General features: G+C 38.4%; 1 protein-coding gene across 3 annotated transcripts in view; it reads left to right on the top strand.

The window, feature by feature from the left end:
* The first annotated feature begins 7,667 nt into the window (after positions 1–7,667).
* The window catches only part of NRF1 (nuclear respiratory factor 1), a 122,825-nt gene continuing 104,368 nt past the window's right edge, over positions 7,668–26,124 (top strand). For 2 of the 3 annotated variants that reach the window (XM_074267945.1, XM_074267946.1), the window contains exon 1: positions 7,668–9,224. The gene's annotated coding sequence lies outside the window, so the exon portion shown is untranslated. Of the gene's footprint in view, positions 9,225–11,002; positions 11,766–26,124 lie in introns of those variants that run through there. The other variant, XM_074267947.1, reaches the window with a different exon arrangement.

The raw sequence follows: 26,124 nt of genomic DNA, 5'->3' as shown, positions 1-26,124 counted from the left end.
AACAAACAAACAAAAAACCAAAACCAAACAACAACCAAAAAAAACTTTCATTGAAACTAAATCTTTCTCTATTTGCTTTTCTATTTATTTTTTTTTTCTCCTGGGTCTTTGAGACTAAGCAGAACAAATTGAATCCTTCTTTTCAAAGATAGTCAACCAAATACTTGAAGATAGGTACTGTGACAGCTCTTCTTCAATCAATAAACTTTTATTAAATGTATACTATGTTTTAGACGTCTCTGCCTGGAAAGAATGTATGATCTAATGGGGAAGACAATAGAGAGCAATATATATATATATATATATATATATATATATATATATATATATATACATGAAGATAAATAGGAAATAATTACAGAGGGAAGACACTAGAATTATGAAGTATTGGAAATGGTTTTCAATAAAAGATGAAATTTTAGTTGGAACTTGAAGGAAGCCAGGAATGACAGTACGTGAAGTTAAGGAGAGTATTCTAGATGTGGAGGACAAAGAAAATGCCCAGAGCTAAGAGTATATTGTTTTTGAGATAATAAGGCCACTTTACTGGGTTGAAGTCTTCGTGGCAGGGAATAAGGAATAAGAAGACTGGAAAGGCAAGATGGGACTAGGTTATGAAAGGCTTTGAAGGGGTTCTTCCTGCTGGCCCCCAAGTCTTCTCTTCTTCAGACGAAACATTCTCTGGTCTATCTCTGTATAATATGAAATCCTTCCTTTCATCATCTGGACTTCTTCCTCTAGGGATAAAATACTGGAGTGGTTTGTCAATTCCTTTTTCATCTCATTTTACAGATGAGAAAACTGAGGCAGACAGTGGTCAAAGACTTGTCTAGGATCCCAAAACCAGATTTAAAGTCATGAAATTTTCCTGATTTCAGTGATGACATTCTATCCACTGTGCTGCCCAGCTCTGCTCTCTAGCTTACCAATGTCTTTCCTAAGATGTGTTTTCCAGAACTGAACATAATACTCCATGTGATCTGACTAGTCAGGATATGGTAGAACTATGACTTTACTTTTTCAGGATGTACTCCCCTTTTAATACAGCCCAAGATCACATAAGGTTTTTTTGGCTGTTATGTTACACTATTGAATCATATTGAAATTTTTCGGTAATTACGTTACAAGTTTTACTAATGCCTTTTATTCTTTATATCATGGTCATTTCCCAAGATACTGTTTCTACCTACCCCTATAGAACCCTCTTTTGTCATGGAGAAGAAAAATTAAGCAAAATCAAATAATAACACTACTGTGTTTACTGTGCATATATAATATTCTACACCCATAATCTTGTATCTCTCTACCAAGAAGGACATGTTTTATCAACTCCAAATCTTTTATAAACAAGTTACGTTGTTGAGTCTCTGACATATAATATTGGTGTATTATTGCCTTCCAGCCTACTTTCCCCATTCCCATTGGCAGATTGAATCTATACTGGGTGGTTGATTATGTATGCCCTTATGGTTTTAGGGATACCTGAGAAATGGGGTAGAATATGTCTATATTGCTAAAGATCATTAGCCCTCATTGTTATTTCCTAACTGATGACCAGATATTCAGAGTTAATTAGCTTTTAGAAAGAGGTATTTGCTGAGATGGGATAATAAGAATAATTGAACTAAGACATCTCCTCAAAATTCTGGGCCACATTATCCAATAAGTACCTATAGATTCCTAGTGAAACTGGACTCAGGCTTACAGAGAAACATGTGACAAAGAAATAACTCACAGCGCCTGATCGGATGGAAGTAATTTTATGCTTTTTAATAATTTTTATAACAGTCCCTTTCAGTGTGAGAAGTTCCCTAATGAACCTGAAGGGTCAAGGTCAGGGTCCTTTAAAAATCATATAGCTGAATCTTTCTTTCTTAAAGTTTAATTTGACATCTCTCAGCTCTAGCCTTTATGTGTTATTTATAACTGGGCTAATCTCTCTGATAACATGGTCAATACAGGAAGAGGGGAGTGTGATATTCTCTCTGGGATCCTCTTCTACATTGTTTCCTTCTGATACAGATGCAAGAGGTCTGTCTTCTCAAATTGTTCTTGAAGTTTGAATTTAGAAACAGTTGCTGAAATGACTGATGAAAATCCCTTCTCTGATAAGTGTAGATCTTAAGTTACATCTAATTCTTTCAACCAATCCCAACACATTTCTCCATCTGACTTCATCTAATGGCTCTGAGTATCCTTCCTTACTTGGTCATTCACACCTAGTTTGTATCTTTGATTGATTAATTGATTATGTAGAAGTACTTAGGGTACTTAGGAATTTTAATTTATTTAATTTAATACAAGTTATTAATTAATTATATAATTCAACCAAAGAAATTTGTACTTAATAAAGGTATTTAGGACATAGAGCATCTAGTTAGATACATTAATTAGGATTACTTTGTGGAACATCACCTACACTGCTAAGGTGATTTTTGAGCCCATGAATTACTTTAAATTTATTCCTATTAGATTTTATCTTATTAGAATAGGCCCAGTGTTGGATTCTATTAAGTTCTTTTTGAATTAGAATATTAACTATTTCTCCTATTTTTTTGTCATCTGTAAATTGAATAAACATTCCTACTGTGCTTTTTCCATGTCACTGATAAAAATGGTAACCAGAAGACATCCCAGCATTGATTCATAGTATTCCTTTAGATACTTCCTTTCAAATTGATGTCAAACTATAATTCATTACACTTTAGGTTTAGTCAGTCAGCCATTTCTAAATTTACCTAATCATTTTATCATCCAGTATTCCTTCCTTGATCTCTTCTATGAGGATCTGCTGACAGACAAATGCCATCTCAGAGGTGTTCATGAAAAGGGGGAATGCTGGGATAGCCTGGCATACATATTTAACTTTAGTAGAGCAGACTTCATGAATCTAAGAAAGAATGGGCAGTATGCCATGACCTTAGATTCTACAGAAGGATTTGGGTCAATCAGGTTGAGAGGCTGTCCAGAATAAAATCCTAATGACGCAAAGACAATTGATTCGCCTGAGGGGAAAGAGAGAACTGAAACCCTTCAAAATCTGGCTCCAAACTATCTTGCCAGGCTAAATGATTTGTATTTTATCTTGCAAGCAATAGGACACCACAGAAGATTTAGGACATTATTATTGAAAAGTTATTGGGGTATTCTTTGGGGCAGTTTTTTCAGATTACATTCATCTCTCTTCATATATTCTCTTGCTCCAACCAAACTGACCTGCTTGCCAGCTACTTTATACAACACCCATTTCCCATCCCTGTGCTTTTACATGCATTGATCCCCAGATTTAGCATGTACCCCTCTCTCTTATCTCCATGTTGGAGAATCCTGAGCTGCCTTCAAGGCTCAGCTCAAGTACCTCCTACATGAAATTTATCCTCATCTTTCCAGTTGCCAATGCCTTTTTCTCATCACTTTCACCAGTAAGTGCTTAATAAGTGCTTCATTTATCTTTGTTTCAGATGCAAATCTGAAAAACAAGCTATCTATACCTTTATCTAAATCCTTAACAAAAACTATTTAACAGCAAAAGCAAAGGCAATCAAGACAAAAGAATAAGTGCATTATAAGGCTAAATAAAGTAAGGGGAATGATTTAAAGTTCTTTATAACTAGGCCCTAACTTGGCTTTCCTGCCCTATTTACATGTTATTCCATTTCATGCACACTGAAGTCCAGACAAACTGCCATCTTACAGTTCTTCCTACACAACTCTCCCATCACCTCCTCCAGTTGTCTCCTATGTTTGGAAAACACTATTTCTGCTTCTTAGAAACCCTAGTTTCTTTCACAGGTTGGCTGAAGCCTCAGCTTCTACACTGAGTCCTTCCTGATCTTCCCAACATTTAGTACCTCCTCCTTTTCCCAAATTTTTATTGTTCAGTTATGTCTGACTCTTCATGATTCCATTTGGGGTTTTCTTGATGATGCAGTCAAGAATCACAAATTATGTGAAGTCATTGATAGTTTGCAATCTACACTAACAGAAGGAATGCCTATGGGATACATTGAGATAGATAAAACAAAGGGATTTAGTTTAGAAGCCAAGGAAGAGAGGTAAGTATGTTTATATGCCTTTAGAGATATAATAATGCTAAAGCTTATCCTTGGGTGACAGAGCAAAATATTAAGTATGAACTAGCAAAACAAACTGCAACTCTAAGATATGGAGCCTAGGAGAGGAGCCTAGAAAGGGGAAAGAAAATTAGGGTTTGTTTAATCACAGAATTATTTAATGCCATGAAGACTTTGGACCAGGAATATTGCTAAGAAGAAAAAAGGGTAGGGAAATTCAATGGTTCCTTTGCCATGATCATTAAACTAGAAATCATTTTCTTGCTTTACTTCCAAGTTATGGCAGTATAAAGTTAACTAGAAAGCAGAGGTGTTGAGGATTCCAACTAGGCTAACTTTTTGGGGGGGGAGGGAAGGAAATTATCTTGGGAAGATTCCATATTTGTTTATTTTTGTGGCATGTGCTTTTCAACAAATTAAATTATTGGTGTGGCTTTTGTTTTTGTCTTTGTAGGGCAATCCAGGTTAAGTAACTTGCCCAGGATCACATAGCTGGTAAGCGTCTGAATCCAAATTTGAATTCAGATCTTGCTGATTCCAGTCAATCCTCTATCTACCTTACCATCAAGCTGCCCCTTATCTCAAAATTATTGATACTTTTTTTTCAACAAAAGAGCTGTTAGTTCCTAATGAGAACACCAAATAACTCTCTGACAAAAGTACATTTCTAGGAAATCTTTATCATTATTTAAAATTTTTTTTCAAATGTAAATTTTTGTTATTTTCTACTTATTAGTATTTTATTTTTCCAATTACGTTAAGATAGTTTTTAACATACCCTTTTATAAACATTTAAGTTCCAAATTTTTTCTCTCCTCCCCCCTTCCTTCCCATCTCCCCAAGATGGCAAGCAATCTGACACAGATTATACATATACAATCATATTAAATATATTTCCACATTAGTCATGTTGTGAAAGAAGAATCAGAACAAAAGGGGAAAAAAAGCATAAGAAAGAAAAAAAGTAAAATAGTATACCACGATCTGCATTCAGATTCCATAATTATTTCTCTGGATATGAACAGCATTTTCCCTCATGAGTCTTTTGGTAATATCTTAAATCTCTGTTTTGCTGAGAAGAGCTAAGTCTCTCATAGTTGATCACTGCACAATGTTGCTGTTACTGTGTACAATGTTCTCCTAGTTCTATTTACTTCATTCAGCATCAGTTAATATAAATTGGAAACTTTTATTCTTAATGGAAAGAAGAGATGCAACTTTTAACTTTTAATTTAATATGACAATATGACAATTTAATATGAAACTGGCCATTATGTTTGACCAAAGCAGTTGTTTTATGTATATGCTGTGCCATTTTGGTTTTCATGTTTCTCTGAACTTTTTATATTTGTTATTGTTGTGTTTGTCCTTCGTTCTCAAGGAGGACCATGCCATCAGGGAGGGGATGCCATCACATAAAAGGGAATTGGATTTCAATGAAGGAGGCTGGGCAAAGTCTCCTGCCTCACTTTCCCCTCCAGAGCCATCTGGGTCCAGTGGCCAGATAGATATCAGGACAACTGGAGATGGCCCTAGATGAAATGACTCATTTGTTATTCTTGATCCCACTGTCACTTTCTATTACATCCATATACCACAATTTGTTTCATCATTTCCCATATTTGTTTTTTTATCTTTTTGTTATTACAAAATACTCAGGTGAACATTTTTGTACATATGAGCCTTTACTTGCTGTCAATAATGTCCTTGGGTTGCCTTTGTAGACTCAGTGGTGGAATGTCTAGATTAAAGACTGTAGATAATTTTATGGCTTTTATTGGTGATTTTTATTGCATGAAGTTGTTTTTTCAGAATAATTGAATTATCCAATTCATCATTTCTCATGGTATAATAATAATTGATTACATTCCTGTACCACAATTTGTCTAGCCAGTCCTCAAAAGGCAGATACTCTTTTACTTTCCCATTTTTTGCCACTAAGAGAAGAGATGCTGTAAATGATTTTGTGTATTGGGTGCCTTTCCTTTTTCCTTGCTTTCTTTGATAGTAGTAGTAGTATAGTTCTAGTAGTAATTCATTTAGGTCATTTTGCTGTTTAGTAACTTTTGGGGCATAGTTCCAAATTACTTTCCAAAACAGGTGGATCACAGCTTCAGCATGTACTCAGTAAGTGAAGATAAAAAGAATGGGATGAAAATGGATAGGTTTTTGGTTAGGTTGAAAGTACAAAGATGGATAAAACAGAGACTTGATAGCTTTACTGAGAGCTTTCCATTCCAGCTTTAGGGAAGGGATTATAAAAGAGAGTGCTGGGGATTTTTGTTGTTGTTGTTGTTGTTGTTGTTGTTGTTGTTTGTTTTCTGGCTTTGGTGAATGTTTTTTAAAAATTTTAAATTTAAATATAAAAAATATTATTTCTACATATAATAGAATGTTTTTAAAAATGTATATGAAAATTTGGTGGTTTTTTTTTTTTTTTTTTTTTTTGGCTGAGGCAGTTGGGGTTAAGTGACTTGCCCAGGGTCACACAGCTAGGAAGTGTTAAGTGTCAGAGATCAGATTTGACCTCGGGTCCTCCTGAATTCAGGGCTGGTGCTCTATCCACTGCACCACCTAGCTGCCTCTGTGCTTTTTTTTTTTTTTTTTTTTTTTTAAAGGATGTAATAGTTTGTTAGAATTCCAAATTATCCATTTTGTTTGTGCTTCCTTCCGAACTTCCTTCTATTCTCTTCTGTGTATTAAAAAAAAAAAAAAAAAGATTTTAATAGCCCTCTTCTTTTTGACTTTACTATTGCTAGCCACCCTCCTCCCACCAATTAATAGAAAGGAAACAAACAAACAAAACAATTTGTAACAAATAAGGATAGGTCAAGTAAAATCAGTCTCCATAGTTCAAGCAAAGCCAAAAATTTATGTCTCTGCTTTGTGCCCATTATATCTCTCTTAGGAAGTAACATGCTTCATCAAAAGTCCCCCAAAAGTTGTGATTAGTCATTGCTTTAATCAGAATCCCAGAGTTTTTAAGAGTTGTTTTTCCTTTATAATGTTGTCCTTGTATAAATTGTTCTCCTGGTTTTGATCATTGTATTCGGAATCAGTTCTTACTACCTAAGATCAATCTTTTTTTTTTTTTTTTTTTGGTAACATTTTATCATTCAATAATATTCGATTTTAGAAGAACATTTTTATTAAAGAATTACATGAAATATAGGGAGCATGATTATCAGGTTTGCAAATGACCCAAAGCTAGGAGATATAGCTAAAATATTGGATGACAAACTAAAATAGTATGTTACGGCTAGAAATAGAAAACTTATGTTTTATACTTGGATTCAAACAATAAGCTTATTATTAAAAGATAGGGTGAGACTCAATGGTATGTAGTGTGAAAAAGTTCTAGAAATTTTAGAATGCATATTTAGTGAGCAAATTCAATATGATATGGTGGCCAAAAGAGTTGATGTCATTTTAGGCTTAGAGGTTTAAGATTTCAGAAATAAAGAATTAATAAGTGCCTTTGTATTCTGCCGTGGACTATCTTTGGAGTCAATTCTCAGTGCAACAATTAAAAAATATATATACATTGATAAGCTAGAGGGTAACCAAAAGAAGACAATTCACAGTTCATTTATTTCAATTAATGAATTAAGATGCATTTTATTTTGACACACTTTTCAATGACCAGATGACTGTCTAGACAAAGTTTTTTAAGGAGTTGTAAATGATAGCACTTGTCACTCTTTAATTTTGTAGTTGAAAGCTGTTAACAGAGTTTGTTTTCATTTTGTGTAGTACTGGCATTGTGGAATTTGCTAATGAGTTGTTGTATTTTGTGTTGTCATTGTGTATGTTCTTTTGCCATGTATTTCTCTGCTGTGTCTAACTTAAATGATTTTAATTCTCTGAATTCTTCATAGTTGCACTTCCTTATTCTATAGTTTTGTTTTTCAAAAGACCTTTTTAAAATGTATTTAACACATTTCATGTTAACTATAATATGTCATAAATTTAAAATATATTAAACATTAATATATTACACATGAACTTATGAAAATATAAACTGTAATAGGCAATATGATACATATGTATATATTTACAATCAATGTACCAATATATTTCACTTATAATGAAAACAATACAATAAACAATACATTGCATATTAAATCTAATGTTTACATTCAATGTCAACAATGTAATAGTACATCAATATATATTTATAATAAAATATAATGAAGATAGAAAATATTTACATATTGAGTATATTTACATAAAGTATATCAATATTTATAACATGTAAATGCATCAGATATTACATGTTAAATGCAATGTTTTTAAATTTAATATAGTATCAATAACATTTATAGTGAAAATACATAATACAATAGATATGTTAACTAGAATGTATTTACTTTAATTTCTAATAATTTGGATAATATCCATAGAGCATGTGTTTATATTAAAAATGGATATTTCAGATTAAATGCGATGTTTACATTTAATATCAGATCAACAATGTAATGATATTAATCGGATGTATATTTATTACTAAAACAAGTAATAAATAATACGACATATATGCTGGTGGGGATTATGGGGGAGAAGCAGGGAGAGATGACATTCGGGTTAGAATTCTGGAAGAGTGGAGGGAGCCATAATAATGGCACCACCGGGGGAAGGTCCCCGAGAAGCCGCTTGGATTGAAGAGGCACCATATTGGGAAGGTCATTACTGGGCTGCGAGAGATGGCGCTTTTTTCCAGACTTGTCTTTAGCCATCTTCGATCGGGTGACTACTCTCAAGGCTTCGGCACTTTATTATTCGAGTTGCTCGTGTGGCACACGCCACAGCGGGGCTCCGTTTCTAAGGCACTGAGAAGGTGGGGAGAAAGGGGAGGCCACACAATTGGCCTCGCGAACTTCACCGCCCGCAGAGCAGCCACTCTGACCTTCCCATCATGGCGGCGGGGCGGGCGGGCGGGGAAGCAGGAGTCTCCGTGCGTGCCGTGCGTGCTCCCCCACCCCCTCCCTTTTCCTCCTCCTCCTCCACCTCCTCCTCCTCCTCCTCGGCGGCGGCGGCGGCGGCGGCAGAGGCGGTAGCTCTCGCCATTGCCGCTGGTGGCAGGAGGCGGCGAGGAGCCGGCGCGGTCGCAGTCTCCACGGCGCAGGCCCGCGGTAGCGCAGCCGCTCTGAGGTGAGTGCCCTACCGCGCAATCTCCAGCTATTTCAGCCCCGGCGCAGCCGCAACACGCCGCCCGCCCGCCAGCCCGCCGGCCGGCCCGCCCGCCCGCCACCCCGGCACCCAAGCAGCGCCCCCCGGCCTCGGGGCACGGCGGCTCCGGCTCGCCTCAGGCGGGGGGCCCCAGCCCGGCCCCGCCAAACCGCCACTCCGAGGATGCGCAGGCCGCGCTAGGCCACGGGCGGCCTGGCGGGCCAGGGAGGGAAGGAGGGAGGAAAGGAGGGAAGCACCGTCCTGAGGAAGAGCCTCGGGTCGCCGGGCTCCTCCGCCCCGTCTCGGCCTCGGCCTCCCGCGGGCTCTGGGAGCCGAGAGGCCCCGGGAGGGCGCGGGACCGGGCGGGGCCGCCGGCCTCCCCGCCGCGCCGGCCCCTCGTCCCTGTGCTCGGACTGGGCGGCGGCGGCGGCGGTGGCGGTGGCCGGGGAGTCCGGCCTCCGGGTGGCCTCCTCCCGCGCCGGGGTGGCGTGGGCTGCCTCTCCAGGTAGTCCGGCGGGCCCGGCGGGCGGGGGAACATGGCGCTTTGCCCACCTTTTCTCCAAGTTAGGAGGGCGGAGAAGGCGGCGGCGGTGGCGGCAGCGGCCGGAGCCGGGAGACAGCCAGCCCTTTTGTACACAACCCATGAGGAGGGACATTTTTCCCTCCATCCGCCCACTGGAGACCGTGTCCTTGGCACTGGGGTCCTTGGGAGCCCCCGAGCTTTGGGGGTGAGAGCCCCCTCCAAGCGAGGGCCCCCCGGCCGCAGAAAAAAAAGGAGGGGGGCTCTCGAGCGTCCTCGTGTGTGACTGACCATCGCGAGCCCATGCCTTGCAAGGAGGGAATGCCAGAGCCGCTTCTCCTCCCTTTTGCTTCCCCCGGCCCCCAGCGGAGCGAGGCCGGGGGTCCCCGGCCACTTGGGGAGAGCGGCTGCCCCCCAAGACCCTCCGGCCCTCGGAAGATGGCATTTTGTGATTTTTTACAAAGCTTCCTGTGGTGCTGGTGCAGCAGCCAGATGGAGGAGCTGTTGCCTTTTTTCCTCCAGCCCCTTTTCAGAGCTTAGCATGGAAAAGGCTCCCATCCGAGCCACTGGGCTTGGTGTTGGGGTCGCGGCTTCCGAGGGGAGCCCTCCCGGGATGTGGTGGACGGCCTGCTTTTTTTTTAAATGGTAGGTTGAGTTCAGCCCGGCAAATGTTGAGGCTCCACCAGGTGCCAGAGACGCTGGGGTCCCCAAGCTGGGCCAGTCTGTCAGATGTGACAGGCCCGGCAATGGCACCCACCCCCGTGACCCTCGTCAATTGCAGGGGCTCGGCCCCCACAGTCTTTTCCTTCCTCGGTTCTTAGGCCGAGCCGGCTGGGGCTGGCTCCGAACTTGGATCAATGGCTTAGGAGCTGCCTCCTCTTAATGAGCTGGTGTGGGGGGATGCTCCTACATGGAGGGGACCCCAGAGTCATGTCTGAAAGCCTTAGAGACTTAGTCTCAGAAGGTGCGCTGTGAGTCCCGAGCACCCGCCTTTTTTGTACATCAGCACAATTGTGAGACTTGAAAATAGTTCGTGGACATAATTTAGTATGCTTTTACTGTAAATTCAACCTATCCTACGGATAGGACATGAATTCTACTTACTGTTTCACTATTTTTTTATACTTAAGATTTTTTTTTTTCATGCTTTGAAATAGTCTAATAGACTTAAAAAAAATGTTTCCAATAAATCTGTCAACAGCCCCTGTCTTTCCCTCGTAAGGGTTTTTTTTTTTTTTTTTTTTTAATTTGAATGAGATTGGGTTCTGGATTCAGGAAAAGATTGGTGGGGTGAGAGGGAAGCAGTAGGTGGAGATTTTGATATTTCTTGGGCTCATTCCCCTATTCTCATGTGGATTCCACAATTGATATTCCCCCTGAAAGGTTCATTCCCCTAACTTCTCAGACATCTGAAAGCCTAAAGTTCTTTGAACCAAAGAGCTGAAGTAGGGATTATCCCCAGTCTGTCTCTATCTAAGCAAGAGGGTGCTAAGACATTTATACAAAATTTAATCATTCTCAATGGTCTCGGACTATAAGCTCTGTGATGCTAGGGACAGACATTCTTTTACCATCAGCATCCTAATAAGTGTTGAATAAAACAGCAAATAAAATTGACCATTTTTCCATCAACAAGTGCTTGTATATGTGTGTGGTAGTTCTGATGCTGATTTTAAGCTGTGCTTTTAATATAATATTCTATTTTCCCTCATGTAAAAACCATTTTTAATAATTCTTTTCAGAAAAAAATTTTTGAGTTCCCAAATTTTCTCCCTCTTCTCACCCTTCCCTGAGACAGTAAACAGTTCCACATAGAAAAAACGTGCCATCATGTAAAATATTTCCATTTTCTGACTTGTAGGTTTTTAAGGAATCATAGGGTACACACTAGTATCTCTCTTCAAAGGAAAAATATCCAGATGTTAAAGTCCTGCCTCTGGCCTATACCATTGAAGAATGAAATCACAGGATCATAAATCTAGAGCTGAAAGACTTCACCAAAGGTATTGTTAGGCTTTGCCAGTGCTACATAGGGAAAATGCATGTACGTCAAATGAGTACCTGGTTGAGAAGTCATGAGAACAAAAACCATCAACCTTCAACTGATTTCTACTGGATAATCACTCGCACCTGTTTTTCTGTTGAGAAGGATAGAGGAGCGATTGCTGAGTTGCACAAGTGCCTGTCCTCTCACTTTACCAGGAGTTTGAGTTCACTATCTGTGGCTGTAATTAGTCCAGGAAATTTGATATCTGAATTTAGATCTCTGTGTGACAACATGTGCTGTCTCCAGATGGAGCTGGTTTCTTTGTAGTCTATATATAATTGTGTGTTTGTAAAATCAATCTTGCAGATAAATACAAATCTTGGGTCTTTGAATATTTTATTGGCACTGTCATCACTACAGCTCTTAACTGTTCCTTTTACTGTTCCCTATTAAAACAAAGCTCATGCACAACTAGGGCTAATTTACAAATATGTTTTCCCCAAATCTAGCAAAATTAATAGAGACAACATTGTATTTACCCCTTTTAGAACCAGTCCAGTTTTTCTTGGATGTGGAGTGAAACATTTTAATGCTTGATAATACATTATTAAAAGAGAGTACTTGAGCCACCTTGCAACAGTGCTGTGAGGAAAACATCGAATCTTAAAAGTTCTCTATAGAAGTGAGGTCTACATATAGTGACAGTTGTCTAAACAGAAGAGGCAGAGAGCATAATAGAGATGGACTAGCTTGGGCTTAAGAAGACTAGATCTTGAGCAAACTCAAGGCTATTCAATTTCAGAAAAGTTAACCTGTTTGGTGGTAGGAGAATCTTCATCAGATGAATCACAGGTCAGAATTTAAAAAAATCTCAGTAGAATGGCTCTACTCTAGTTTGTCATCTTTATTCCATGATTGCTGGCTTTGAAAATGAGATCCATCTCTTATTTCATTGTTGATGCAATCTCAGGAATTTATCTAAATTGAAATTATTGCTTAAATCTGGAGTTTGTTTCTTGGTTTGAGTACTTTTGAGACTTGATAGAGGAAAAAGTCAAAATTAGGATATTTGAAGACATCACAGTCAACCAATGAATGAATACTTTTTAGTCTGACTAAGAAGAAACTTCTGTTGAGAGTTATTTTTATTGTATCATTGACAAAACTCAGAATGAAAAATAGCTGTCTGCACAAGGGAAGTAGAAAAACTATGCAAGAGAACTACTGTTTACTCCAGACTTCCATTCAGAATTCGATATTAGGATTCACCCAAATGGTTTAGTTATTGAAAAGAACCTCATTAAATGATGTTTTAAGATCCCTGGTTAGTGTTGTCTTAATGGAGAAATTTTTATATGTAGGGAAAGTGATGGCATGCTAGGGTCACCCCACCCTGTTGTAGGTTACTTCCCTCATGCTAAAATTGAGAAATCATCTGTCACTCTTAAATTATCTGTTCAGTGAGGAAATTTTTCTTGGGTCCAAAAAGTATGTCTTTTCCCCTGCCCCTAAAGGAGATATTGCAGCTATCTTTAAATGCACTAGTATGGCTTAAAATTCTTCATATATTCCTGAATAGATGAGTTCATGAAGGAATTATAGATTGTAATAGAAGCATTAGGACAAGAGGACGCTTGGTTTGTCAGTCTAGCAAGTGATTACTGAGTTTTTAGCATATATGGCTTATGTCAAAACTTTTTTCCAAAACCTACAAAAGTTACTTTTAGATGACTAGTTTTTATGGATTTGCTATGCTTGTATTTTATATACAGTAGTTGTATTTTCTGCTGTGCTGTATTTGAATGTTAACTTCTAAATGAATAAATATTTATAGAGATAGACTGACTAGCAATTTAAATAGAATTTTGATGTGTTTTTAAGTGGTGGCTGAGTAAACTTTGCAAAGAAGCTTTACCATATATTCAGACAGTTTTGGAAATATTTTATATTCCATCACTAGTAGTGATAGTACTAAAGAGCAGAGACATTGAGACCTCCTCTTGTTACTGATGCTGAATGATAATGTTTCTAGCTAGCCTGGCAACAAATATCCTACAGGGAATTAGAGAAGTGAGGAAATTGTAATAAAAATATGATCATGATAGACTTTTAAGCAACTATTGCCTGAGGAATAGATTGGAGTCATGGAGTCATAAGGGCTAGGAGTTTTCTGCTACTAAATGGAAGGGGATGAGGGAAACTCTTTTTAAAATTATCCTCCTTAATTTGTCTTTGCTTCATAATTTTTAGAGAATTCTGAATTCTAGATGGATTATAATATAAAATTTTCTCAAGGGAGTTGCTGAATTCAGGCAATTCTTGATTTATTAATGTTCTAATCGCCTGTCATGTTCTTCCTTGGAGCTGTGGTTTAGATAATCTTTGAGGATTAAATATTTAAGAATGGAAAAAAGTTGTGAAAAACAAAAATAACTTAGGTGAACCAAAACAGGTGTCAGATTGACCAGCTTACAAATTTCTTCATTTTGTTAATTGTCAATTAGATAGATTCTATCAATCTTAAATTCTGTCAGAGATATTTTAACTATCTCCTTATAAATTCAAACATCGTGGGAAGACTAAGGTATTTCTGATCATTCACATATTAGTGTGAATTAATTTAGAAATATACAATAAAAAACACCTGAGAGTGTGTGTATTGAGGGAATATGATTGGTTTTGAGAAGGTAAAATGAGGTACCAGTCTTCTAGAAGAGAGAGCCATAGTTATAAACTGTTTAGATAAACTATGATGCCATATTTTGTTCGGTTCTTACTGGATGCTAAGTCCATACTTAATTCTCTAGCTCAGAGTTCACACCTTTAGTTCAAACCTTTAAAGGAGTTTACACCTTTAAAACGAGCTTGCTCATTGGTTGTAAAGGAGTTCCCACAAGTCCATTCTCTGGGAGGATTTAAGGAGCCAGGATTCAGGAAGAGGAGGATTCAAGATGTAGTGTTGACCGGGGACACTTGGATAAGAACAGATTCACAAGTCTAAAGGAAAAGCCTGCTTGTGGAGATTCACTACTAGGATTGACTTCCGGGAAATCCACAATCCCACATTCTTGGAGGCAGAGTCTGATTCATTCCCATGTCTACCTTCGCTCTGGCTGGAGGTTCCAGAAACCTCCCAAGAAACCTGCTCCCAGAGAAAAGGATTCACAGAAAAGAAACCTCCTCCCAGAGAAGAATTATAATTGAGAGATGACAAGGACTTTACATTTTGGTGCCCACAACGTGGGGCAAGGACTTTTGCTTATCCTGACTAGGATTGATTCTGAGCCCGGACTTCACAATTTGGCGCCCGAACAGGGACAGACATGATCCTGATTCCAGTGGAAAACCCTCCGATCCAGATCTCAGTGGAAAAGTCTCTCTGACACAGAAATAAGCGTGAGTAATGAGGAAACTTTGTTAAAGAGCTAAAGTAGAGTTTCAGTGAAATGAGGCAAATTTTTAGAAAACAGCCTTCTATTTCTGTTCAAGGAAAATGTTTAGAGAGCATTATCAAGATTATGAAAAGCCAAGGATTGATTATAATTTTGGAGGAGATTACTGAACTTTTAAAAACTGTGCAGGTCAAATGTCCTTGTTTTTCTCTGGAAAAAGAATTGGATCTAGAGGAATGGAAATTAGTAGGAGAGGAATTCTGTCAATACTACAACAAAAATGGACATGACTCAATTTCCAAAGACACACTTCAAACATACAATATAATTCAACTGGCTTTAGGAAATTATATAAGTTATAGAATAAGGAAGAAGAAGGAGCAAAAGGGGGAGGTTTCAACTAAATGAGGTGAAAAGGATGAATCAGGTAACAATGGAGTTAAGTACAATTCTGAGCAACAGGAGCAATTCCCATCTCCTCCCTCAATTAACCCTTCAGGGGTGGATCAAGAAGGAGGAGGGGAAGAGGCAGAAACACAAACAGAATCACCTATGAAGCAGCTTGGGGTTCCCTCCATGGACAGAAAGATCTGGGGGAGGCTTTCACAAAAATAGAGCAAGGTCCCAATGAACTTTTTGCGGACTTTGTGGGACGTCTGCAAACTGCTGTCACAAGAACCATTGGAGAGAATTCAGCTACAGAAATAATGACCAGATATCTGGCTAAGGAAAATGCCAATGAGATTTGCAAAAGAACTATATGGGGATTAGACAAAGATACTCCTTTAGAGGAGATCATAAGATGCTGTGCTACAGTGGGAACAAATACTTTTTACACCCAGACTATGATGAACCTGGAAAGGACAAGGTCCCTCCTGGCAAGGGACTTAGAGAAACTCGTCGATGTTTTCAATGTGGAAAAGTTGGACATCTAAGAGCTCAATGGGGATATGGAGATAGAGTGAGAAGACAGGCTGAGAGAAGACCTACATCTACAGTTTCCAAAATTATTGTGAAACTTTGAATTATACACTTCAGTGTATTTATGATCTCATTGATCTGGGAACTCCCTCTAGTGGTGTAGATGGCAAGTAAACCCTAACATTTCTTCCTGGGAAATTCTTGTCCTTTACATCTTCCATAAAGAATCTGAGGTGCTCAAAGCCTTCCATCACTTATATTTATTATAATAATAGCCGTTTTCTGTGCTCACATTTCTAAAATTGCTTGGAAAACATTCTGCTTATTTAACTTCTGGTTTAATTTCCTCATCTGTACAGTAAGGGATTAAACTAGGTACTTAGATCCTTCAATTCCCAAATATGTGATCATGTTCTTTTTATTTTTTATTTTTTCCTGAGGCTGGGGTTAAGTGACTTGCCCAGGGTCACATAGCTAGGAAGTGTTAAGTGTTTGAGACCAGATTTGAACTCAGGTCCTCCTGAATTCAGGGCTGGTACTCTATTCACTGTACCACCTAGCTGCCCCGATCATGTTCTTTAAAATGGTCATCACTGGAATACCTTTTAATGCTAACAGACTCATTATTTAGAATTCTGGGTTTAGTACCTTTTCCTCTCCTTGGGCTACACTTCTTTTTTCATTTTTAATTTGGTGACTGACATAGGATTTAGAGTTGGAAGAGACCTTAGAGGCCATCTCTTCCAATCCTTTCATTTTATAGATGAAGAATCTGAGGTCCAGAAATGTTAAACAAATTGCCCAAAGTCACACAAATAAATGGCAGTGCAGAATTCCAAATCAGATCTTGCTCCAAGTCTAGCAACATTACAGGATATAGTATAGTGTGTTCTTATACATTGGTTCTCAATTTGACTCCAAATAGCTTTGGTATGTAGACCTGGTGATTGTATTGCTAGAGTAAATTCTAAGCACAGTTTTATAACCCTTTGGGGATAGTTCCAAATTGCTCTCCTGAATGGTTAGACCAGTTCACAGTTCCACCAGTAATTCATTATTGTCCCTATTTTTCCACATTTCCTCCCTCTCCCACTTTTATCCTTTTCCTTTTCTGTCATAGTCAATTTGATAGGTATTAAATGGTTCCTCAAAGTTGTTTTAGTTTCTATTTCTCCAATCGGTATTTATTTAGAGCATTTTAAAAAATATGACTAGATAACTTTGATTTCCTCTTCTGAAAGCTACTTTGTATTTTTGATGCATCTACCTTGATGCTGGAATCTTGCTTATTTGTGTTCTTATTTCTTAGTAATTTGAAAAATCTATAGACAGTGCTAGGCAGTACCAATTCATGTGAGCTTAGCTAACTACTGTACTTGTTTCATAGGATCATTGGTTCAGAACTGGAAGGAATTATAGTGAATCATTTAGTGTCATCAATACTATCAAGTATGTGAGCAGGATTTGTATCTAAGTGTTCATGGCTCCCAGTCCAAAGCCCTATCCACTACTCCACTTGCCTTGGAATTGGATTCTTTTTACTATACATATTTGAAAGAAGCCTGCTGATGACCAGAAGTTCTCCTCATTTGGTATAAGTTCCCTAGCCAGGTACACTCGGTTTTCTTTTTGAGCCTTTCCAAAATATCTTTCAGAATCCTTGGTGTTATTATTTATTTATTTATTCATTCTCTCCCTTCCCCCCCCCCCCCCCCCCCCGCTGGGGCTAAGTGACTTGGCTAGGGTCACACAGCTAGGAAGTATTAAGTGTCTGAAACAGACTTAAACTTGGGTCCTCCTGAATTCAAGGCTAGTACTCTATCCACTGCGCCACCTAGCTGCCCCCTCCTTGGTGTAATAGCCATTTGGGTTCTAATCTCAGATTAGTCACATGCTGGTCCCTCTCACCTCTTTTGTTTTTGTTTTCTTAAAAGCTAAAAAGTCTCTGGCTCCCAAACTTTTGAACTGCCTCCTAAAGATGAGTAAATTTGTCACATCCTGCTTTAGTCTGTGAACTTTGTGAAATCTTTTTGGGATATAGCATAGTGGACTGAAAATGACTGGACTAGAATTGAGCAGATCTTAAAGCATCTTGCTTTTCTCAGCCTCAGTTTATAAATCCATAACATTAATGGATAAGCCTGGATGGTTTCTAAGGTAATTCTAATTTAGAAGAGTTAAAATTTCTTTTTGATTCATTGGTGAAAGAATATCATAGGTAGAGCAGTAGAGGGGTTGCTTCTATCTGAAATGCTCTTTTTGATGAAGATTTTGACAAACCACCTCCTAGAAGGTGGGTCTCCAGGAGAAGCAGCCATCTTATAAATTTACTTTATAAACTTTTATTTAGGGGATTCTTGATTTATAAAGAAATTGCCTTAATGCCAGAGTACTCATAAGATCATGGCTTTGGAGCAGTAATGGACCTGAAACGTCAGAATCTGATGAGGGCACTAGTCGGAGTGGAGAAGAGAAGTGGCCTTCCCAAGGTTGTTCAGGACCTTTTCCATTGGACCACATGGCCTCTACCTCATCAGAACTGGGGCCCCAAGAGACCATTGTCTCTCTTACTTCTGGGTGTACTAAAATTTTCATCTGCAAAAACAGAGAATTGCACTTCTTTCCCAAGTCCCTTCCAGTTCTAAATCTGTGATTCTGTGTTGTGAAAATATATTAGTATACTTCCCCCTCCCCCCCCATTTGTGCTTTTATTTGACTGTCATAGTAATCAGAAAAGAAGTAGTCCAAAGCACTAGCAAGATTGCCTGGGTTTAGACTTGGGCTTTTCTCTTTGTGCACATTCAAGGCACTTTGTCTTCTGGGATTCTGTAGCTCTAATATTTCAACCTTTTGTGTTCTGCTTCCTAAGACTTGTTGTTTCTCCTAAATAGGAACTTACAGATCTCTTACCTGAAGTTAGGAACTAGTTACCCTGAAATTCTAGTGCTGCCTTTCCTCTTTTCCTACCCATCTTCCCCCATTTTGATGACTTTCAAAATTGAAAAAGTTGTTTGTTAGCCTTCTGTGATTTAAATACTAAGTTGTATGTACCTGTATAGAAATTTTATGATGTTCAGCTTTGAAAGTATTTATGATTTCCTAGAGGATAAGAACCTTTCATCCTCTAGAGAGTTTAACAATCTTTTTTCCACCACCACTTCTATCCATCTCCTTTATGTTTGGGAAATACACCAGTTTATAACTTGGCAGTTTTTCTTTTTCTTTTTTTTTTTTTTTTTTTTAAGTTCTTTTTTTACTAAAGCTTTTTTTTCAAAACATGCATGATTTTCAACATTCACCCTTGCAAAATCTTGTGTTCCAAAATTTTTTCCTTCCCCTCCCTGCAACAAGTAATATATCTTAAACATATGCAGTTCTTCTATACATATTTCCACATTTATCATGCTGCAGAAGAAAATCAAATCAAAAAGGAAAAAATGAGAAATAAGACAAAATACAAGCAAACAACAACAAAAGTGAAAATACTATATTGTGATCCACACTCAGTCCCCACAGTTTTCTCTCTGTATGCAGATGGCTCTCTCCATCATAAGACCATTGGAATTGGCCTGAATAATTTCTTTGTTGAGAAGAGCCATGCCCATCAGAGTCAATCATCGTATAATCTTAATATTGTTGTGTACAGTGTTCTCCTAGTTCACTTCACTTAGCATCAGTTCATGTAAGTCTTTTCAAGCCTCTTTGAAATCATCCTTTGGCAGTTTTTCTTAAGAAATTTTACTTTTATCTTAGTACTCAATCACTTTTCCTGACATCTAATGATGTATGATATTTAAGTGATCTGTGCACTAGAGTCTTGAGTTTTGCCTTTCTCAAAACTATATTGCTAGGTTTAATAGAATTACAATGCTTAATATTCCAGCATCAAACTGGAATTTGTTTTTCATAATCTTAATGTCCATTTCAAATAAATAAAAATTTCACATAAATTAATTTGGTTTTGTGGACTTTATTTAAAAAAACAACAACAAAAAAAAACCTTCCATATCCAAGAGGCTTTGTGGGGGAGGGGAGGGCTCTCCTCCACATCTCTCTGTGATTTTTCAGAGGGAGGCATGTAGCTTGGAGTAATATGCTTGTCTTTAAAGACTGGCTTAATGTAGAATAAATTCTAAATCCTGGGTTAACCTCATTTTCTCCCACCTATTAACTTACACATCTCTATTCCTTTTCATGACAGGCTTTTGGTTGAATGGACTTGGCATAATAAACTATTCTAGTAATTATCTTGGGATCTTATCATGATCATATTTATCCTCTATTTGAAAGTGTATTAGGCAGCTGTAGCATTAATGGAAACAAGCAGAATATGCTCTATTTATTTAGTTTATGTAGGAGAAGAATTCATTTTTGAACTGAGCTTACAATTTTTCCCCTAGACTCCCTTCTTCTGACTTTACTATTTCTCCCATATAGCTCTAGTCCCCTGTATCCTTAAGTTTGGAATTACTTCACTTTCACCTTCCATTGCTTATCAGTTTCTGAGTCCTATAGGTTCTACCTCCTCAGGATATCGGGCCTCTATTCTCCTTTGTCTTCCCTTGCTTGTGACTTCTGTCTCATGTCACATGACTGCCCACTGGAGTTATTGCAGTAGTTTCCTAATAGTTTTCACCTCCATTTTCTTTCTCCTCCTTCCTTCCTCTCACTTTACATTCTGTTCATCCTTCACATAGTGTCAGATTAATTAGTATTCTGTATGCATAGATCTGATCACTTCTTTTAACTAGGGCTTCAGGAGCTTGCTATAATCTTTACTAAATGAAGTTCCTCCCTAAATAAGTTCCTTGAAGTCAGAGGTTGGTTTTTGTTTTGTCTTTATTTCCCTAGTATGTGGCACATAGGAAGCTTATAATAAATACTTATTGGATTGAATGGAAAATTCACACAATCCAGAGCTTAGCACAGTGCCTGGCGCATAGAAGATGCTTAATAAATGCTTATTGACTAACTGACATTTCTTAACCTGATATTCAAGGCACTCTGCAATAGAGCACCAGCTTGTTTTTCAAACCTTATTTCCATCTGCCAAACTGCTTCCTGTGAATATAATCCAAACTCTCATCTCTGTTCTTTTGTTAATATTGCTTTTTGGGTTTGGAATGTACTTCTTTCTTTGAAAATACTACTCCATCTTTTAAAGCCCAAATTCAAATGCTACCTCCTCTATGAAGTCTTCCCTTAATCCCTCCAGTTATTAATAACCACTTCCCCTCATATATCACTTAGTAATGTGTTTTTATATTATCATTACTTGTGTATATGCCATCTTTTGTCAATAGGGCAGGGAATCATCCTTAACCTTTATGGTTTACCTTTAGCCCACTTCCCTGAATGAAATAATTGCTTAATCATAGTAGTAGTTGTGTAGCTATTGAACTAGAGTTAGGCCTCCAATGTCTTTCATTTTCAAGTTAGAAATAGTGGACACAATAAATACTTGGGGGGGGGGCAGGAAGTAGAGCTCAACTCCAGTTAAATTAAATTAAATAACTTTGATCTACAACCAAATTGATCTCACTACCAAACTTGATTTCACCCAAATTGGCAAAATAAATTTAATAAAACATGGCGGGGTTATGAAGTATATTACATCAGTAGAATTACAACCTTAAGCAATTTAACAATATGTGGTAAAGGTTACAAAAATCATACTTTTAGAGCTGGTAATTTTCACTGGTGGGAAGAGCCTGAAAATATCAATCAAACAAGCATTTATTTATTAAGTGCCTATTATGTTCTTGTCACTGTTCTAGGCATAGAAAATACAAAGTAAAAAAGCAACAGCCCTGATCCTCAAGGAGCTTACATTCAGTGGGGGAAGGCATCATGTACATAAATAAATACAAAATAACTTGAGATATAGAGACTTGTGATTAGGGAAGGTCTTTTCTTGATGTCATGAAAAAAGTTAGTGTTTCAAAGGTTTTCATAGTATTTATTTACAATGAAGAAAACTGGAAGCAACCTAGATGTTTACAATGGGCAATAGTTAAATTGTGATACAATAAAGTAATGGAATTTATGTAATGGAATGGAAAATAATGCAAAGTGAAAAGATTAGAACTAGAAAAACAGTGCATCCAGTAGTTTACCATCTAAGAGAAATTAAATGAGAGTATTCATGGACAAAGAAAATCCTTTTGGAGATATAAAGTGGCTGAAAAGTTATTTTTGTTGCATTGAAATTAAATGTAGATAGTTAAAAATCAAGTTTTGTTAGTTATATTGATATTCAATATCAAGTTTCCAGTAATTAAAAATAATGTACATTTGATGTTTCCACTTCATTATTATCCATTTATTTCTCATTGTCTTGTAATATTACTACTTTCTCTGCTACTGTACTGTAACTTTGCTACATATACATTTAAAATTGGAAGTCGCCTCTTAGCATGATAACTTATTTATCTGATATCAGGGAATAATTTGTTGTGCATAATAATTTTTCAAAGTTCAATGCAGTAAACATTTATTAAGCATCTGCTCTGCATGATAGACAAAAATGAAATAGTTTCTGTCATAAAGGACTCATATACTGCTGTGTGTGCCAATACTTTAAAAGTTGTAGCTATTCTTTTAAAATTAAGTATTTAGTAAGTCCTCTATGTGCCAGGCACTGTGCTTCGTGTTAGGCATTCGGGGCAAAATATGAAACATTTTCTGTCCTTAAGCAGCTTATATTCTATCAGAAGAGAAAATATATACACAGAAAAGCATGTAGAAAATAAAGACATTCTAAGGATGTCTGGACATGAAATCAGGAAAGGCCTTGTGAGAATCTTGAGCTCTGAAGGAAACAAGGGATTACAAGATGGGGGGCAGAGGTGGGAGTCTGAAGAGCAGTCTGGAGGAAGACAGAGTTTGGGGGCCGAAAGCAATCAGCAGGTTGAACCTAGGTTGTGACTTTCCTATTTGGTCCTGGAGGCCGGAGAGGGAGCCCTGGGAAGGGATTGAGCAGGGGGCTGGCCATCACATCTGGACTATAGGAAAAACGATTACCCAGCCAGGGCAGGGACTGATTGGCAAAGGTCAGGATGGGTCTGTAGGGAAGTAGTGTAGCCTAGGCTGGAGGGGAGAAGGCCCTGGGCTTAGAATGTGAGAGAGATGCTGTGGAGATGGGACAAGTTGGGAACCTGGCTGACTAGAGGATACTGCTCTCCAGAGGAAGAGGAGTTTGGATGACAAGGGGGCTTAGGGAAGGAAATAAACAGTTCTGTGTGGGAAATGGTGAGTTTGAAATGTTCATGTGGTATTCAGTGTGAAATGTCCAATAAGCAGCTGGAATTTTCTTAGAGTATGGCCCCATTCTTTTAAGAAATGGTCCAGACTTAACGTAACCTTGCCTGGTCATAGAAACAGCATTGTGAAAACGACATTGTGTATGAAGTAAAAAACCTTGGTTTGAAGCCTGGCCTTGTCACCACTGTGATCACTGGTGTATTGCCCTTCTTCATCTCACTCCTAATATGTAAGATGAGATTTTTTTAATAGTCCCTACAATTCCTAATTGTGTAAAATAGACTTCAGCTGTTGTACTGGGTTGTAATTTGGTGATGTCCTTGGGGATTCTATAATACGTTGGTCTCTCCAGCTCTACAGTAAACGGTCCCGACTTTTATATGCCTTGCTGGTGGTATGCCCACTTTCCATATATTCCCATCGCTTTTGTTATCAGGTTGGCTATGACTTCCAGTTCCTATTGGAGTACAGTGTTCTGCTGCCTGTTGGAAAACCATGTAGCCAAGCAAACATTCTGTCATATAGGGTCTGAGATGGTTTTCTTTGGGTAAAGCAGATGGGCTTTATTGCATGAACTTTGTGATGGCTATTTGGCTTCTTTGAGAACTTTATTTGGTTTATTTCTGTTTTCTTGACTTTTCTGTATACGTCATGGTTCGTAGGTAAATGAGGTGTTACTGAATTATTAGTTGTACTACAGGTAATCTCCAAAAGGTATGTATTATTGAAGGAGAAAGGGATCAGAAAAACTTGGTGGAAGAAGGCAGTAAATAAGTGCGAGTTTAAGGAACAATTTGTGATATAATTTAGCTAGGCCATGTATACATATGGTGAGTTTGGTGAGCTCTGAAGGAAACAAGGGATTACAAGATGGGGGGCAGAGATGGGAGTCTGAGGAGCAGTCTGGAGGAAGACAGAGTTTGGGGGCCGAAAGCAATCAGCAGGTTGAACCTAAGTTGTGACTTTCCTGTTTGGTCCTGGAGGCCGGAGAGGGAGCCCTCGGAAGGGACTGAGCAGGGGGCTGGCCATCACATCTGGACTGTAGGAAAAACGATTACCCAGCCTGGGCAGGGACTGATTGGCAAAGGTCAGGATGGGTCTGTAGGGAAGTAGTGTAGCCTAGGCTGGAGGGGAGAAGGCCCTGGGCTTAGAATGTGAGAGAGATACATTAGTATGAAAGTTATAAAGCTGGAAAGATACGTTGATAATGGAACGAATTGAAGGAAAACAAGCATTTATTAAGCACCCAAGTGCTAAGTGCTTTTCAACTTTTATTTCAATTGATCCTTTACAGCAATCCTATCAGGATAAGGGCTGTTCTCATTTTATAGTTGAGACAACTGAGGTAGATAGTGGTTAAATGACTGCCCTAGAGTCACAGATATTTTTTGAACTCAGTAGTCATCTAGTGTTTTTGAGAGAAAGAAAGAGGTGGGGAGAAAGGGGGAGGGGAGGAACAGAGACAGAGAGACAAAGAGAGAGACAGAGACAGAATGAATTAAAACTGTGTACTTAAAAAAAAAAAAAAAAAAAAAACTAGGCCAGGAGGTGTTGTAGAACCTAGTAGAAAGCAAGAAGATGAAAAGCATGAAAACCATTTGTCCAGGCAGGAGGTCCTGAGCACCTGAAATGAATTGGTAGCTTTAGAAGTCAAAGTAAGAGAAGAGATATTATGGAGTTAGAACTTACTTGTTTTAGTAATTAATCGAATCTGCCCATTCCCTCCTTATGTCCCCTGCCCTGTGTATGTGTAGACATACCAATATACACACCCAGATATTGTGAAGCTTCAAGCCAGAGTCACTGAGAGCATAGTGGGGCTCTTAATAGGAATAGGAAGTCAGAAGGAGAAGCTAATTTCAGACATGTTGAGTTCAAGTGAGGTAAGAATGTAAGGACAGAATGTAGGGGAATGTTTGTTTAGGGTGGAAGGAAGAAGTAGAATCCTTGAAGAGATTGCAAACTCCTTAGCTTTAAAGAGGAACTGTGGGGTTATTTCTATTAGTGGTGATAGCAAAGTTAAGGTAGATTGATAAAAGCATTTAAGTGTTTACTATGTACCAGGCATTGTACTAAGGACTTGGGATACGAATAAAAATAAAGAAGGCAGTCTTTGCTTTCATTTGGATGGGGGAAGATAATATATAAGGAGGTAGTGGAAAGTAGAGGAAAGGATACCCTCATGGGGACATGTCTGGAGATTACAAGAAGTGGGGTGATAGAAGTTGGTTCCCTAAATGAGACAAAAAGCTCACTTGCCAGAGTTATGAGGAAGCCAGGAGCGGAGTCCTAGTTTCTGGTGAATGGAGGTGATTGGTATAGGGGAGACTTCAGGAAATGGCTTACAATCCAATAGGGAATATAGGTGTCTCCTATTTTATTCTATCACCTGTCTTAGTAGCAGAGTTTTCTTACAGGACACACCATTTCTTCTCCATTGATTTGCTGGTTCATCATCAATATCTTGTTACCTCCATGTGGTTATTCCTCAAGGTTCTGCCCCAGGCCTTCTGTTCTCTTTTCTGGTATCCTTGTGAATTCTTCACATTTAATTGTCATCTCTAGACATATAAACTCCGCTTCTACAAATCTAAGTGACTTGCTCAAGATCACAAGTAGTAATTGTCGGACCTGAGGCTCTGAACTCAGATTCTTCTCATTTCAGGGCCAGTGCTCCATCTATTGTGCCATCTCGGTGCCCCATGGCTTCATAATTTAAGCATTACCTTCAACTCCTTATCCTACATATCCAATCAGTTGTCAAATCTTGACAGGATCTCTCTATAGTAGCTCTCTAAT

The sequence above is a fragment of the Sminthopsis crassicaudata genome, chromosome 5 (assembly GCF_048593235.1).
Source record: "Sminthopsis crassicaudata isolate SCR6 chromosome 5, ASM4859323v1, whole genome shotgun sequence".
Taxonomy (NCBI): Eukaryota; Metazoa; Chordata; class Mammalia; order Dasyuromorphia; family Dasyuridae; genus Sminthopsis; species Sminthopsis crassicaudata.
The sequence above is the reverse complement of the archived record's forward strand: the minus strand, read 5'-3'. Positions and strand labels throughout refer to the sequence as shown.